General features: G+C 35.0%; 1 pseudogene; it reads right to left on the reverse strand.

The window, feature by feature from the left end:
• Positions 1-7,889: 7,889 nt before the first annotated feature.
• Positions 7,890-7,990, reverse strand: LOC138157129 (U6 spliceosomal RNA; annotated as a pseudogene).
• Positions 7,991-8,219: the final 229 nt, after the last annotated feature.

Raw genomic sequence — 8,219 nt, forward strand, 5'->3', positions numbered from 1 at the left:
ATGAAGGACATGCTATTATACTACTAATGCTGCTGCCATCACTCTTCTTGCCACTACTACTACTCAAATGAGGCACTGTATGTAAAGTTCTCTGTAAACCTGAAAGGGCTAATAAATGATAGCTATTATTTTTAATCATTGATATCTGTAGAGTTCTTTGAAAATTTCATAGAACTTTGTGTATATTATCTCATTTGAAATAGCTAAATAAACACTTTAAAAATAAGTTACATATAATAACAAAGGATTAACTTCCTTTTGTTGGTTAGTTTGTGAAAAGGGTATCCTGAAAGATAGTGAATGTGCTTTATTAAAAAAAATAATGAATTTAGAATCAGAACACTTCATCCCCTCAAACATCCTCTGATGTTCTGCCTGCAACTTCAAATGCTGGCTCTGATACTAGTGGTCTTGGACAAGTCAATTTATGTCTTGGACTCAGTATTCTTTTTTTTAATGTATGGAATAAAAAAAATTTCTATAACATAGTACAATAAAAAGATGATTGCATATGAAATTGTAAATCTACTATGTATAATTTGCTATTCCTTTCAAATATACAACAAAATTAATATGTAAATTTCCCCCTTTTTTTCTTCTTTGCCCTAGACATAGTTATCATTAGACACAAATAGGTATATGTATGTAAAATTATTCTATATATACTTCTATTTTTTAGTTCTTTCTCTGAATTCAGATAGAATCTTTCTTCATATGTCCTTTATAGTAAATTTGAATATTTATAATAGTAAAAAAACCTTATTCACTCAAATTGTTAAAATAATATTGCTGTTACTAGATAATAGATTTTCTCTTGGTTCTGCTCATTTCACTCTTCATTATTTTGAGCAAGTCTTTCCATGTTTTTCTAAAATCATTGAACTCATCATTTCTTATAGCATAGTAGTATTCCATCACAGTCATATACCACAACTTGTTCAGCCATTCCCCAATTGATGGGCAGCCCTGAAATTTCCAGCTCTTTGACACTGACAAAAAGAGCTGCTATAAATATTTTAGAACATATAACTTCATTTTGTTTTTTCCTAATCATCTTTGGAAATAGACGCATGTAGTGGTATTGCTGGGTCAAAGGGTAGAGGTATTTTAATAACTCTTTGGGCATAATTCCAGGTTGCTCTCCAAAATGTTTGAATTAGTTCACAATTTCATAATGCTAGTTTTTAAGAAGTTATTTTCTTCATTAAGATTTTCTGTCTCTTTTTCTAATTGGTTAACTTCCTTTTCATAATTTTCTTGGACTGCTTTTATTTGATTTTGAATTCTTTTAAAAGTTCTTCCAATGGTTCTTTTTGGGTTTGTGACTATTTGACATTACTCTTTGGGTAGGAGTGGCTTTTTTTTTTACCTCATTATCATCCTCTCAATATGAATTCAGATCTTCTTTAACACCTAAGTAACTATCTATGCTCAGGTTCTTTTTTCCTTTGCTTACTCATTTTTATTTTGTTTTATTTTATTGTTTGCAGCTAATTATTATAATTATTGTTATTATTATAATCAAGTTTTAATCCCAAGTTGTGGATAATGTTGCCGTAGGCTTCAGATCCTCCTTACTGTTGTTTTCTGAATTTTGTCGAAAGATGAAATATCAGGTCCTCTCCTCCTCCCCTAAGCAATAGTTAGGGCCCCAGCCACTGTCCCTAAAATGTTCTTGCTCCCTGTGGTAATAAATTCACCATGTGTGTGCTCGTTCCTCTTCACCCACAGCCACGGATCATGTCTGGTCAGCACTGCTAGGCCTGACTTCCAGAAACAGAGGGGATGAAGGGTGGAGGAGATCCTTCAGTCTTCCCTCACTCAGTCATCTGCTGTTCCTTAGATGAAAGTTTGTGATATAAAAGTTTCTGAGGTGAAATTGCTTTTTTTTTTTTCAATTACCAATCAATACATGTATTTTCTCACCTCTTTAGCTAGAAATGGCTTGTACACATAGGGAGAATATCTTCATAAAAACATGAAAAAGAGAACAAGTAAATATTTGTAGTTGAGTTTCCACGAAAGAATACGTCTTCACAGTTACATGACTGACTACGAGGTATAGAGAATCCAAGGTTCCCTTATGTTTATTTCTTTATTTTTCATGATGAAAAAGCATTTTATTCAGCAGAATGATAGTTGTCTTCTAACCATGTTAGATCGTATGTTAAGATCATATAAGACCCTCTGAGGTATAGAACACAATAACTGCGAATGGTTTGTTACCTGTAAAGGTGTTTGTCATTATCAATGTCAATCAATGAACATTTATTAAGTACCTACTATGTGTTAGGTACCGTGATATGCACCAGTATTCTATGTAGAATCCAAATGGAAGGAGAATGGGCACCCCTGGAATATTAAAGGATTCAGATCCTAGAGTAATGATCACAATCCATTGGATAGGTCGCCTAGGAAGCATTTACAGGATGATATGTATAAGAATCATGCATTATGAGAAAGTTATGGATGGGTTGTGATTTGTATCATTGAAGGGAGCACCCAAATCCACGGATTCAAAGAAGTAGTGAATTCCCCCTTCCTGAAGATTTTCATGTGAAAGCTACATGGGCACTTATTAGAGATATTGTAGAAAGGATTCCCAAGGTGAAATATCTTGAGGTCTAGTAAGTTTCCCTCAGGGGCTACTGCTCATTGATTTGGTGGAGTCTCATTCAGGCCAAGCCTCAGCCCCTGAAGTCCACTCTGAGGTCCTCTCAAGTTATCCTAGGAGGACAACTGCAGTACTCCCCTTATTTTTCATGTTCTACATTCATTTAGTGGTGATTTTCTGTCTGTTTGTGGAGGAAATCTGGAAAACCTGGACATTTCTGACCCAGCTCACCATCTTCCCAGAATGCATTTCTCACACTCAGTTTTCTTTTCTGTAAAGGGGAAATATTAATACTAAAGTTGTCAGGGTGGCTAGGTGGCACAGTGAATAGAGCACCGCCCCTGGAGCTAGAAGGACCCGAGTTCAAATGTGACCTCAATTGCTTGATACACTTACTAGCCATGTGACCTTGGGCAAGTCACTTAAACCCAATTGCCCTGCCTTCTCCCTCCAAAAAGGAAAAAAAAAAGAAAAAAGATACTTAAGTTGTCTTGGTTTCTTTATGTGTCATAAGCTCTCTAAAACATTTGTTGATGACAATATTTTTTCTTAGAAATCTTTCTTGAATCTACTTCCAAATAGAATATAATTTTTAAAGACAAAATATAAAAGAAAAACAATGCCTATTAAATTCTATAGATATATTCTATCTATCTATCTATCTATCTATCTATCTATCATCTATCTATCTATCTGATTCTATAGATATATAAATTGTGCTCCATTGATTGGTCCAACTCCAAACAGAGTTAGTTTTAGATTCCAAAGAGATCTTCTACAAATTGTCTGCTTAATTTCTACTTGAAAGGACACAGTATTCTAAAGTATAAATCACAGTTTCCTATCCCTATCCCTTTAATTAGCTCCTTGCTCCAAGATCATAACAGTGTCAGATTTCTGTTGGATAAGCACTAGTTTCTGAGTTGATGGGACAGATAATGAATCATTAGCTTTATCTCAAATTTAAAGGAGACTTATTCTATGACTGAAACCTATTGAGAGAAAAACCTATGTTGCTAGATTTTAATAATAGTGATGGGAGACATTTTCAGGGGTTACTTAAAAAAAAACCAGTCCTTTTAATCTGAAATGAAATCCTCCCCCTTTTCCTTCCTCTCAACTTTTATTTTCAACTACAAAAGAGATCTAACTGTTCCATAACTAGTCAAGGCTTTCTCCTTTGCCCATTGAATCTGCTAATGGCAGGAGCACTTGACAATTTCCATTTGAAACAGGAAGGAAAACATATTGATTAATGGCAGGACAATTACCTCTGATATTCATGGATTCTTAGGGACAAGTAAAAGCTGCTGCTTTGAGTCACTGGCAAAGAAAATCGTTGTAGCATGGAGTTTTTATTCTTGAGGGGGAGTAAAAAGGAACCAAGGATGATTTAAATGATTTTTAATAGCATCAACTTTTAAATTTGAATTTTGTTAATTATATACTATTTTTTATTTTGATGACAAATTATGATTTCTTTAGACATTTTTTCAATAACTTTGTTGTGGATTTAATTTAAACTTTAGAATGATAGAATTTGAAGGGTCTTAAAAATAATCTATTCAAGTCACCTTATCCTGTAGATGTGGCATCTGAGCATTGGGGAGAAGTGACTTGTTGGCAATTCCAAGAGCTAGAATTAGAAATCAAATTCCCTGACCCCCAAGTTGCTGCTTTTCCTACCATGCACATTTTGCATTCTATACAAAAGGAAATGCAGAATGTGTCCAAACTTATACTTTGATAGATCAATGATTTCAGCAATATTGATTCTACTTTAATGGGTGCAGTGGTAGGTAGATCACAGCCTTGCATGTTTTCTTGTCCTATGTGATTTGTGTCCCTATCTTTCCATAGAAGGAAGAAACACTTAACATGCTGGAGGGCTCCTTTAGACCTATTTCACAGACACTAGCACAGCACTCAGACTTTTTATCTGTCATTTTTCATTCTCAATGGCTAATCTTTTTTGGTCATACATGTTCTTGATAGTATCTTTTATGTCAAGTCTCAGACACATCATTATCACCATAAATGACATGCTTAAGTCTAGTTTCAGCCATCAACTTTCCACTACTCCCTAAGTCACTTATAGTTTTGATTCTTCTAAGGAATTAGTAGTCCATGATTTGTAGTTTAATTGGGAGAAGACATTAATGAATAAGCATTTAATAAGCACTTAGTACATACCAAGGACCATGCTAACATGTGTATACAAATGCATATCAATGTATATGTGCTCTCATAGTAATGTACAACTGGACAATTTGGAAAGATAAGCCCCACAGATTGAAGGCAAAAAGAGAAAAGGATGGCAGAGGATAAGACGGATTAGATAGTGTCAAGTAAGCAGCAAGCATGAGCTTGGACAGACTTTGGGAAATAGTAGGATAGAAGGGCCTTGCATGTCCGTGGGGTTACAAAGAGTTGAACACAACTAAATAACTTAATGATAACAAATTATAATGGTAATGTAATTTTGAATTTAAATATCCCTTTGTGTTGGCAAAAGTAGCAGGTACTTAACACTTAGTAGTAACTGATCAGCCTCTGTTGGGGAAACAGAAGGTATGAACTCCTGTCCCCTTGTTACTGAGGTAACAGGAAATTGGCTGAAGGAAGTAGCTAATACTGTGTATATAAGAAAAGCCCCAGAGAGGCACAGTTAGAATTTCCTTGAGACCAAGATTTGGTGGCAGAACAGCTACAGAAGAATGGAAAACTGAGTCCTCAGAACTTGTGGTGGTGGTAGAGCTTCTTCTGAACAGGATCCCAGGAGCCCAGAGCCCAGAGCCAGGAGACAGGAGGACAGAGCCAGGAGCCAGGAGCCCAGGGGTCCAGGGGCCCAGGTGACTGAAGCATGACTGGGATGCTGAGACTTTGTTTATGGCTTGGTTGAGCCTTGAATTCCCTGGAGCAGAAATGGTAAAGGATCTGACATGGACCAGACCTTGTGAATGCCAGTGTGGAGCAGGACCTGCCCAGAGAGCTGGTCAAGGAACTGGGAGCTGTCTGTCATTGAACCCAGGTGACTGGGACCATGGAAGGGGATCCAGAGAATCTGAGAACAGGCCCCAAGTCAAGATGAAAAGACCTCTCCTTGGGTACTGAGTAATTATGGAATTATAGTTTACTAGTGACCTAAGGGGTGGAGGGTTTTGTGTATGATACTTAGTAAGACTTTGCTGGATAAGTGACTGATTGTACTTTGAGTACTTTGAGATATTGTTACTGATAAGTGACTGATTGAGTTAATTAAGATTTTGCCCCAAGAGCAAAGGTTTTGACTGGGTACTTTGATACTACTGATAAGTGACTGATTTAACTTAAGAGTGACTATTTTACTTTGAGAATATGTTGTGAATATTATATTCTGATTTTCTGTGATAAGTTGTAATATTATGAATGCTATACCTTGATTTTCTGTGGATGTTTTGTTTTTGTTATGGAATAAAGTGATCACTATAATGAGTGATCAGAACCTTAAAAGGTGTTCACAGTAGCAGTTCTTCTGGAAAGCTGCTTGTGCATGGCATTACAGAAATGCATATATATAAATATAAACATTTATATATATGCGTCTGCATATAGTTATTTGGCCCATCTTCATTTTTGGTCCTTTATTTCTCCCTAAAACATATACATGTATGCAAAGAATATGTACATTCATATATGTTTGTATGTATGGGTATCATTTTAGTGATCCAACTCAACATACTTCCCAAATGATATAGTAGACTACATATTTACCAAAACACAACTGACTGAAAGTAGTAGAGAATACAAGATCTTATTGCACTTTTTTGTTGACTATAAAAAGCATTTGCCTCAGTAGAGTAAATGGCTACCTTTGGTAGTCTAAGGTAATTTAGGTAACCTGAATGCTATTGTACAGACTCTCCAAAGCTGTGATTATTGAATATACATCAAAATTATATGAATCCTTTAAACATATAAGAAGGGAAATAACCTTTTTTGATTACTCTTAGACAATTGCTATCTAATGAGGCATAAAACATGAATACATAATATGTTCATCAAAAGTGTTTGGTTGCCACTATAATGGAGGAAATCCAATACAGAATCCAAACTGAAAAGAGACTCCCTGTAAATGGTGAAGTCATTCTCAATTACTTTGCTAGTTCCATACAATTTAAATTTTTAATTTCTTGAAATGTAGATTTCAGAATTTTTGTTTCATCATTTTTTCTTAGAAAATGTATGCTTATTAGATTAATTTTCTCTGTCTTTTTCTAGGGCAGTCTTGGTAATGACATATCTCACATATTCTTCCAATTTCCTGTGTTTTGAATTTTCTCTGATACAGCTTATTATATTATTTAATTTTAAAATTGTCTTTTCCCATTCTTTTTTTTTCTTCTTATTGTTTTAGAATGTGAGCCACTCTTTTGGGAAAATTTTCCAGACATCAATTTTCTTTGTAAATTTTTAATGATGAATTTCCTTGTTTCTTCTTTGGGTTATTTTATCATTTATAGCTTATTTTACTTTATGGGTCATTCCAATCACTCTTCTTTTAGAGATGAAAGCTCTCAGTGGGGGAAAGAGGCTTCTTGCCTATGTCTCCCACTTATTGGACTCTACCCTAGGATGCTTCTATGCAAAATTATTAACCAGCCACATCTTTTCTTGAATTATTTGGACGTATTAATTCAACTTGCTTTGATCTGTAATGATTAGGTTGATAGAATTTCAATGCCTGCAATATAATAGGTGCTTCATAAGTTCTTCCTCTCTCCCTTCCTTTTTTTCCTTTCTCCCTCTCTCCCTTCCTTTCTTCCTCCCTTCCTTCCTTTTATCCTGCCTTCCTTCTTTCCTTTCCTTCCTTCCTTCTTCCTTCCTGTGAATTCAAATATATTTAATAAACTAATTTTTAATAATACATTAAAAATCTTTTATATTATTGAACAAACCTGGTAAAATCCTTGTGTCAGGAGTGTCTTATGACAAGAGTAATCCTGGTATATTTAAGGAAATTTGTGCTTGCTCTAAGAAGGATCACCAGAATCAGACATTTACACACATGCCCCCATTGGTAATCTTTCTTTGGCCTAGTTTCCAGATTTATTACACATTACTTTTCTTTATGAAATTTTTTTCCATTTTCAGTCCTCTGACCTGTTTCTTTCTTGTCCCTATCCACTATATCCATCTTCCATCTCTGTAACTTTATGTAGGTTGTTTTACATGCATGTAATGCACATTCCCCACCTCATCTATACCTTGTAGAGCCATAGCTTCCTTTAAGGCTGGGCTTGCTTCTTCCTTCATGAATTTGTGTGTCATCCTTGTGCAATGCTAATTTTCTCTGTATCATTCCAATTTTAGTATGTGTGCTGCCGAAGCGAGCACAAGGGCTTGTCTCTTCCAATGAGAAGTCAAATCTGATTCCTCCAATTACTGGTAACTCTCTCAAAATTAATTTGTATCTACTTCATATATATCTTTGTATTTACTTTTCTATGTACAAATTGTTTTCCCCCCATAGAATATAAGTTCCTTGAAGCCATGTACTTTTTTTTTTTAACCTTTGACCAAGCAAAATGTCTGGCATTTATCAAATGTTTAATAAAAGCTTGTA

This window comes from Petaurus breviceps, unplaced genomic scaffold (genome assembly GCF_028583685.1).
Source record: "Petaurus breviceps papuanus isolate PSGF00001 unplaced genomic scaffold, PetGlider_PUasm1.0 111, whole genome shotgun sequence".
In the NCBI taxonomy this organism is placed as follows: Eukaryota; Metazoa; Chordata; class Mammalia; order Diprotodontia; family Petauridae; genus Petaurus; species Petaurus breviceps.